Here is a 10,153-nt window from a genome sequence, read left to right on the forward strand (position 1 = left end):
GCGCAGTTCGGAAGTAAAATACTAAGGTGCGGAGGTGCATGCGGAGCAGGCTGGCGGCTGAGGGCTTGGTTGTCGTTTTCAATCGGGAGGGAGTCTCAGGCTCTGAGCTCCAGTTCTGGGCGAGTCTCTAGGGACCCTGACTCATACGGGAGAAGCAGGACTGTCTGGCATCGGTCGGAACTCGAGGGCAGCTTTCTCTCCGTGGGGCTTGCAGCGATGACCGGGACACTGAGAAGCAGAGCCTCTGAGGGCTGGACTGAGAGCAGCCATAACTGCTAGCCCTGCCCTGTTGATCCCGTGGGACCTGCCCCACCCAAGCCCTGCCGGGAGGCTTTTGCTGGATAGCCTCAGACAAAGGCTAGATTAGCACCTCCCTAGAGATCCAGGAGCCAGGAAAGAGGTCAGAGTGGAACCATCCAGTTTGCAGCTCCGTGAAACCATAAAGGACACACTCAAGGGGCAGACTCAGTGAGCACCAAAGCCCCATTGAAGCAAGTCTTGCTCCAGAGAGGTGTCTCCAGCACAGAAGTTCTCCCACTGCAGACACAGCTGATTCTCACAGCCATTGGCCTGGAGGTCAATTCCTCCCAGTGATAACTACAACAATCAAGGCTTAAATCCAACAAGACTGTGCACAAAGACCACAAGGGGGTGCACCAAGAGTGTCCTCCTCAGGTAATTGGGGAGGCTGAACCACTGGGCCCTAGAGGACACTCAGCACAGAAAACCACTTTATCAACACAGGGAAGCATTAAAAAATGCGGAGACAAAGAAACAGGACACAAATGACAGAAATGGAGGAAAGCAAACTACTGGACATAGAGTTCAAAACCACACTTTTAAGGTTTTTCAAGAATTTTCTAGAAACTGCTGATAAACTTAATGAGATCTACAAGAAATCTAATGAGACCCTCGAGGTTGCGATAAAGGACCAACTAGAAATTAAGCATACACTGACTGAAATAAAGAATATTATACAGACTCCCAACAGCAGACTAGAGGATTGCAAGAATCAAGTCAACGATTTGAAATACGAAGAAGCAAAAAACACCCAACCAGAAAAGCAAAATGAAAAAAAAATCCAAAAATACGAAGATAGTGTAAGGAGCCTCTGGGACAGCTTCAAGTGTACCAACATCTGAATTATAGGGGTGCCAGAAGAAGAGAGAGAGCAAGATATTGAAAACCTATTTGAAGAAATAATGACAGAAAACTCCCCCTACCTGGTGAAAGAAATAGACTTACAAGTCCAGGAAGCGCAGAGAACTCCAAACAAAAGGAATCCAAAGAGGACCACACCAAGACACATCATAATTAAAATGCCAAGAGCAAAAGACAAAGAGAGAATCTTAAAAGCAGCAAGAGAAAGAAAGTCAGTTACCTACAAGGGAGTACCCATACGACTGTCAGCTGATTTCTCAACAGAAACTTTGCAGGCCAGAAGGGAGTGGCAAGAAATATTCAAAGTGATGAATGCCAAGAACCTACAACCAAGATTACTTTATCCAGAAAGCTATCATTCAGAATTGAAGGTCAGATAAAGAGCTTCACGGATAAGAAAAAGCTAAAGGAGTTCATCACCACCAAACCAGTATTATATGAAATGCTGGAAGGTATCCTTTAAGAAGAGGAAGAAGAAGAAAAAGGTAAAGACTTAAATTATGAACAACAAATACACATCTATCAACAAGTGAATCTGAAAATCAAGTGAATAATCTGATGAACAGAATGAACTGGTGATTATAATAGAATCAGGGGCATAGAAAGGGAGTGGACTGGCTATTCTTGGAGGGGAAAGAGGTGAGGGGGATGCGGGAAGAGACTGGACAAAAATCGTGCACCTATGGATGAGGACAGTGGATGGGGAGTAAGGGAGGATGGTGGGGTGGGAACTGGGTGGAGGGGAGTTATGGGGGGAAAAAAGAACAAATGTAATAATCTGAACAATAAATATTTAATTAATTAAAAAAAAGAATTTTAAAAAAAGATTCAGAAGACAAAATAAAATAGATATTATAAAATTTTTTTTAAAAAAAGAATACAGAAAATGAGCAAATTCCTAATCAGTTAACAAGGCCCCTGGTAAATGTGGCAAGGTACACGCCCTCTCTTGTTAAAGAATATCCAGAAAATCCAGTATTCTTATTTCACACCACCTACCCAGGCGCCCTGCTGTTTGGTTTGCATTTCTTCTTCCTTTGGAAGCTCTGTCCCTCAGAGGAAAGCGACACTGAAATGACGCTTGTGGCCCACGTTTTCTCTCCGGCACCCAGCATCCTAGAGACACATCTGGCTTTCTCCTGCCCCCGTTGGTCCCAAGTCCTGGTATGTGTTTTCCTCTGTTTATTTTCCTTTGCTGTTCCGGTGCCAGCGCAGAAGGAACCCCGCGCTGATTCCCATGTCCTTCCAGGAGGCACAGGCGGGACCGGGAGAGGCCTCGCTTCGCTCCGCTCCTGGGGCCTGGCCCCTTCCTCCATCTTCAGAGGCAGCAACAGTGAGTCGCGTGCTTCTCTCCTCGCCTCCTCTCCTTGCCTCACACTGGCCCTTTTTCTGTGATCACCTCTCCCTCTGATCTCTTTGGCCTCCTCTTCCACTGCTAAGGACCTTGAATCACCTTGGACCTGACGGATAATACTCTGGGGAATCTCAGAGTCCTGAATCACATCTCTGAGTCCCGTGTCTGTCCACGGGTTTGGGGGATTAGGATGTGGACATCCTTGGGGGACTGGTACTCTGCCTACCAGGCAGTGAGATTCAGTGCTTCAATTTTTGCTGGGTCTGTTGGGAGGAAAACCTTTCTCGCTGGGACTCCTGTGCCTCAAGCAGCTGGCAGCGATCTTGGAACTCGGAAGAGAAGCTTGCCAAAGAATGGAGCCCACCCTGAGCAAAACAGACCTGAATGCTGAAGGGAGCCAGGCCGTGTCCTGATGATGTCCTAGGGCCACCAACACCCACTCTGAAGTTCCAGCCATCGAGCCAGCCGGTCCCCTGCACGATCATGACGCGTCTCCTGGTAAGACTGGAAGTGAGGATTCCAGGGGCAGGGCATGAATGGCTCCCTTGCTGCTCTGCATGGTGGCAGCTGTGGACTGAGAACACCCGGACGGCCACCCACAAGCAGTGTTTCATGGTAGCGGATTGGTCCAGTGGGGGCAACTCCGATCTTGACTGCCCCCCCCCCCCCCCCCCCCCCGCCTCCTAATCTCTCAGGCGCCTGCTAACCTCTCAGGCTCTCATCAGCTTTTCATCCGTGAAATGATGGGGTTGGGTGGACAGGATGTTCTTGGTATCTGCATATTTAATGCTCATTAAACTTCTGCAGCGTGGCCGAGCTGGCAGCATCCTTTCAAAGGTCACTGAGCCCAATGTCCTCACTCGGCTGAGGGGACGGAGGCGGGAGGAGCTTCCTGGAGAAGGACTGGCCGTGCATGGCCGAGCGAGAAGCAAGGCCGGGCCGCTCAGCCCACTCCGCCCGTCCTCTGCCTGGGGAAGTATGTGTGTGTACTCACGGGCGTTTCCCCTGAAAGTCTGTGGAGTCCAATGTCATTCACCGAATGAACACAGATATCTGAGTCTCAGCCTGAGAACTGACATAACATTTACATGTCTTCTTTTGCTAAGTGTATTTTTGTAAAATAGAATTATTCCATCATGCCAGTTTCCTCCGTTTCACTTCTCACAGTCATTTTAGTACCAAAGAATTAGATGGTTCTAGAACAGCGGTTCTCAACCTGTGGGTCGCGACCTCTTTGGGGGTCGAACGACCCTTTCACAGGGGACACCTAGATATTTACATTATGATTCATAACAGTAGCAACGAAAATCATTTTATGGTTGGGGGTCACCACAACATAAGGAACTGTTTTAAAGGGTTTCGGCATTAGGGAGGTTGAGAACCACTGTTCTAGAATCAAGGAGACAACACTAACTTGTGCATCGCAGTGTAAATCCTGGCGGATTGTGGGCGTGGCTGGTCTGAGTCCCTGCCCCTGCTTCTTCCTGGAGCAGCCTGGTGGACCCCTGAAAGGACTGCACCAGCCACCCCAAACTGGTGGTTTAAAATGACAACGACATTCCTCTTCCTTAGCAATGGGCAGCTTGGGCAGAGCTCGGGGGTCAGCTCCTTTCTGTGGACGACATCAGCCACGGCGGCTCCGACGTGGAGGCTGGTGCCACCCGCAGGCGCGCTTGCCCGTCTGCCCCTTGGTCTGCGCCGCCGTCCACCTGGGCTTGTCGCTGGGCTGCTGGCCGGACACCGCGGCCACTCTGTGTGGCTTGCTCTTCCTCACGCGGTGGGCTGGGCTTCAGGACCCAGTGTCCCTGTCACATTTTATCTGACGAGACAGCACACAGGCCGCCCCAGGGTCAAGGGGGTGGGATAAATGGCCCCTCGTGTGCAGCCATGGAAGGGCACAGGGACTGGGGTGCTCCCTGTGCAGACTGGCACCGCTGCAGGGCGGACCCCGGGTGGTGCCGCAGCAGGAGTTCCCTGGGCTACCCAGAGGGGAGGCGCCCTGCTAGGCTCAGTGTTGTGTTTATTTGTTTGGGTTTTTGTTTGTTTTCTTCTTTCACCACCGGATCAGAATTGAGAGGCAGGGTGGTGTGGGCTGGTCCCTCCTCCAGCCTTAGGGTAACTGCTCTTCCCCTAAGGGCCTGTTTGATACTTTTGGCCGTAAGAGATTCAGGGAGGATGGAATTGGAAGGCTGATGAGTCCCTGACCCGTGAGTTGGCGTGATTGGCATTTGCCTCCAGTGCCCTGCAGTTCCTCACCTGCCTCCTGCAGTTCCTCACCTGCCTCCTTCCGCACCAGCCTACAGAAAGCCGCCTCCTCTGCCACCATCTCCTCTGCCACCGACGCAGCACCTGTGGCCCAACCTGCGCGGGTGCCGAGGGCACAGCCTGCGAGAGGCACCACAGCTCACTTAGGAGGTCCCGGTCCCATGAAGGTCCGCATGCAAACCCTAAGCTGGAATGCAGCGCCTGATGAGGTAGAGCTGAATGGAGACATGGGCGAGGACTAGCACATGCAGTAGCCTTTCAGGGAAGTATGTGTAGTATGAAACCCTCGAAGCTTATGGAACTGGAAGCATTGTGTCCACATTATAAAACGCTTTCTTCAGATGCACTAAACACAGTCACTGCAGAGAGCATAATTACTCTCCTGGAAGATGGGGAGGAGCACATTTCTCATGTCACAGAGCAAAGAAACATATGGATAAAATTTTACACATCCGGACAGGCAGAACTGGAAGAAGTGGATGAATACCAGACTGCTTATCGGCAGCTCCAGGAGCCAGAAGGCGATCACTGAGCAATATCTCTAGACCAAGCATGTCAAACTCGCAGCCAGTGGGCCGCATGCCTCGTTTATTTAGATCTAGACTATTGGGACAAGACGATTATGATCAGAACTTCCACATCAAGCCCAGTTACCGTTTATTGGCAAGGCCTTGGAGTTCATACTCATGTAACTTACCTGTTTATTATTCATGCGTCTTACTACTTATTAAGGCACGGAGGCCTCAGGGTTTATTATTCATCTAATGTAGCTGGGGGAAGTAATTGGCAAAGTGGCAAATTTGATAGAGATCTCCAAACTCTGGAAGGCGGGAGGACAGAACACAGGAGTGAGCAGCGCATCTGGGGATGAGTACATAGTTTAGCCTAAAGAGATGAGGTGTTTTTTATACCAGGAATCTCTGGAATATGAGTAAGTGATGATTATTAGTAAATGATGATTATTGCAACAAAATAGACAAACTGTGAGGGAAAAGCCTACTAATAGCCATCAAACTCAGGAGTGGGGCGTGGAAGAGGGTCCCCGGAAAAATGAACATCAGGAAAGAGGAGTGAGCAAGGACTTCATTTTGCTCCACGGATTTGTTAATAGGAACGAATAGGTTCGGTGATAATTTTAGGGGCGACAGTTTCTTTATGAACGATTTAGGGCTCTCCCCTCCTGGGGAATTGCAGGTGGACATCTCATGGCTGACCTGGATGGTGTCGACCCCAGACCAGCGAGGTTTGGATTACTTTGCTTGTGGAAGTTTCCCCCATAAACCTTGACCTCAGCAGCAGCATCGGCACCGTTGCAACCCCTGCACCCACATCACCAGCTGAGAACACGTCTGCAGCTCCATTCGAGGCTGGGTATCTACCTGGGAGCCTTCCCAGTGGGGCTTGGAGATCGAGTCCCACGTGAGAAAGAGTGTGGGTTACAGGCAGTGGGAGAGCGACCTGGCATGTGCGTTGTTAGCCACGGGGAAGCAGGGTAGGTAACAGTTACAAGGAGGAGCTAGCGGACTGAGCAGGTGCCGTGAGCAGGTGCCGAAGGGACTCTGGGGTTGGGGAGGGCACCAGAGGAGCCAGCGCTGACTCAGGGTTTCATCCCTTCTCAGAGAGGGAGTCAGGGTGTTTTTGGCAAAATAATATGTATTGGTCCCTCTGAGCCCTGCCCTGCCAGGAATGCTGGGAGGGGGGGGGGGGAGAAAGGGGCGGGGGGGGGGGGGAGAATGAAGAATAAGCCCGTGTTCGTGGCCCTGGCCCTCTCACCATAGGGAATTATCTTCCAAGCCCTGCTCATGGGCCTGGGGGCTCCCCAAGGTGAAGCCCACGGTCCTGCAGGACTGTGCACCAGGTCTTTATCCTCCTCCTCGTCACAGACTCGCCTCGCGGAGACCTGTACTTAAGCCGCTTCCTGCTGGACAAGATCACAGGGTTATTTTTAAAACTGTGCCCAGAACCATGGACCAAAAAAAGACCTTGGCAAGTCATTGAGTCCATCCTTACAGTTCGGGGAGAATCACTCCCCCACTTCACCCCAGGGAACCTTCCTTCAGTGACAAAGACCAGGAAAAACGCGCAGGCGGGCCTGGACTGTGCTTCTGCGGGTCAGCCCCCGTCTCAGGAAACCTGGTGGTGCCTACACGTCAGGGATCCAGAGCAGCCAGCCGGTCTCTGACGTGAGGCTCCAAACTGCGAGCAGGGGTCATGGTGCCAGGGCAGGCAGCGCTGTTTATTCTGTTCTGTGGCTCCAAGACCGTCCTGCTCCACCCTTAAAATCACAGTTCCCGAAGCCCTCAGAACTCACAGTGAAGAGGGGTTGTGTGCTAGGGCCGCCGCAACCAAGTACCCAGACGGGGCTGAACGACAGAGGTTTGTTTTTCCCTGTTTCAGAGATGAGAGACTGAGATCAAGGCGTCGCCAGGCTGAGTCCTCCGCAGGCCTCTGTCTTTGGCCTGTGGAGGGCCCTCTCCCTGCATCTGCCCGGAGCTTGCCCTGGGATGCCTGTGCTCATCTCATCAGGGAACCATCCCCTGGCCTGGGCCTGCATTGACCTTATTTTAGCTTTATCACCTCTGTGAAGACTCTCTCTAAAAAGGCACGTTCTGGGGTCCTGGGGTTAGCACTTTAACGTATGAATTTGGGGGGAACACCGTTTAGACACACCACCAGAGGTCAGATAAACACCAAGACCACTCTGTCTGCACCCCAAAACCACTTCTAAAATCATGTGGAAAGCTACCTTCTTCTCAGCGCTGGTCCATGTATGAGAACTTTTGAGAGATTAAAAAAAAAAAGACTTTTAAAATAATACATTTATATGCATAAGAATATATTATGCAATAATTTATATTAATAACTTGATTATACCATCCTATATAATAAAACCCTAATATGCAAATTGAACGGTGGAATGACCAGTTGCTATGATGCACACTGACCACCAGGGAGCAGACACTCAATGCAGGAGCTGCCCCCTGGTGGTCAGTGCACTCCCACAGGGGAGCTCTGCTCAGCCAGAAGCCGGGCTCATGGTTGGCAAGCACAGCGGTGGTGGCTGGAGCCTTTCCTACCTCCACGGCAACGCTAAGAAGCAGTAAGGGGCAGCGAGCAGGTGGGCGGTAAGGAGCGAGGGATTCCGGACTGCGAGAGGAATCCTGGACTGCAAGAGGGCGCAGGCTGGACTGAGGGGCTTCCCCTCCCCATCCCCTCCCCCCCCCGCCCCGCATGAATTTCGTGTACTGGGCCTCTAGTTAATATATAACATGTGTATTACAATGCATATATATGTAGTATTACATTAAAGAATTGGTAGGATTTGTATTAGAGATTTCAAAATAATGCCTGGATATATTGGAACCAGCAGGAAAATGTCCCGTTCTGGGACTCGGAACATCTGAAGAGAATATGAAATATATGCAGTCCTTTCAAAATTCCTCTTATAAATGTATTTATCTGGTTAACTTAGTGATATTACGATATGTTATTTATAACTTGGTATGTTCATAAGTTTATCACATGTGGCATAAAAATATTCCAGTTCACGTTATTTTGTAACCCATTTTATTTTATTTTTAAAGACTTTATTTTTTTAGAGCAGATTTAGGTTCACAACAGCATTGAGAGAAAGGTGGAGAGGTTTCCCATGTGCCCTCTGTCTCCCCACACGACAGCCTCCCGTTGCCGGCATCACTCACCACGGCGGCGCAGGTGTCCTTGCCGCAGGTGAACCCACGCTCACACAGCATGATGGCCCCGAGTCCATCATTCGCCTTAGCGCCCACTCCTGGTCGTGTCCATTCTGTGGGCATGGACAAACGTACAAATACGTATATATCCATCATTATAATATCATACAGCATATTTTCACTGCCTTAAATTTTTCTTTATTTTTATAATGTTGTAAGATACACGCAACATAAATTCACAGTCGTAAGCCTTTGTAACTATGCAATTCAAGGGCATTAAGTACAGTCACACTTCTGTGCTACCGTCACCACCTTCTGTACGTAGACCCATCCATTCATCTTGCAAACCTGAAACTCTGTACCCATGAAGCAATAGCTCCTATTTCCCGCTTCTTCCCAGTCCCTGATAACCCATATTTACAATACACAGGCGGTCTATTGTAGAAGAATGAGAAAAGTCAGCACAACAAGGGAAGGACAGAGGAGTGGCTAGGACACTTTGACGTGTACCAGACATATTTTTGCCTCTGTCCATTCATAGGTGTAACTTTTTTACTGTGCACACTGGTTTGCAGCCTGCCCCTTTTTGCTTAATATATCTCAGGGCCTTTGCATATGAAATATGTCATCATTTTTAATACTCACATGAAAATCCATTTATTTAAACAGCCCCCTCTGGATTCTGGGAGAAATATTTGGGTTTTCCCCAATATGTTCATACAGTGAAGGACAGGACACAAAAAGTCAAGTACAAACGCAGACCTTTGTGAAACAGTGCTCTGATGGACCTTTCTCAGAGTTTAATCTCTGTCTGCATCCTCAATTATATCTTCAGGGTGAGTTCCTCCATTTAAGGTACTTTGATAAAGGTATTCTGTATTTTTAGACTTTTAAAACATTGCCAAATTGCCTTCAAGAAAGATTGTACCGTTTAATGCTTCCAAAAGCTGTGGATGAGCACACGTACTTTCCATCTCCAGCAACCTTGGGTATTGTCTCTCAAAAGAATCAAAATAATAGGTTGGTAGCCTGGCCAGGGTGGCTCAGTGGTTGAACATCCACCTATGAACCAGGTTACAGTTCAATTCCCAGTCAGGGCACATGCCCAGGTTGTGGGCTCGATCCCCAGTGGGGGTCGGGCAGGAGGCAGCCATTCAATGATTCTCTCTCATTGATGTTTCTGTCTCTCTCTCCCTTTCCCTTCCTCTCTGAAATCAATAAAAATACTTTTTTAAAAAAGGAATAGGTGGGTGTGGTTTTAAAAAATTAAGTTATAGGGAAGGGCTTATAATGGATAGCTATCAGCCTTCTTACCCTAATCCAACCCCTCTCTCTCTCTCTCTCTCTCTCTCTCTCTCTCTCTCTCTCTCTCCTCCCCCCTCCCTCCCTCCCCTCCTCCCTCCCTCCCCTCTCTGTAAATAATTTTCTATTCTGTTTCTTTCCCTGCCCCCTAGCACTTCTATTAGAATTTACTTCCAGAAGTCTTTCCTATATTCTAATAGTTCTTTTTCATAACATCTAATTTGTGTTTTAAGGCATCTTTTTCTTCTTGAAGTCTCAGAAGAAACTAGTTAATAATGTGTTCTGCATCTTAATGTAAGCTTTGTCTGTACCTTAAAGCACTCAGTTCTGCTAGTGTTGCTTTGAAAAGACAGATTTGTCCAAACATTAGAATAACTTT

At 49.0% G+C, this 10,153-nt stretch overlaps 1 protein-coding gene across 5 annotated transcripts in view; it reads left to right on the forward strand.

The window, feature by feature from the left end:
- Positions 1 to 10,153, forward strand: part of ARHGAP44 (Rho GTPase activating protein 44) — a 189,975-nt gene that overhangs the window by 66,110 nt on the left and 113,712 nt on the right. The window lies entirely within an intron of this gene.

Source organism: Myotis myotis, unplaced genomic scaffold (genome assembly GCF_014108235.1).
Source record: "Myotis myotis isolate mMyoMyo1 unplaced genomic scaffold, mMyoMyo1.p scaffold_m19_p_17, whole genome shotgun sequence".
In the NCBI taxonomy this organism is placed as follows: Eukaryota; Metazoa; Chordata; class Mammalia; order Chiroptera; family Vespertilionidae; genus Myotis; species Myotis myotis.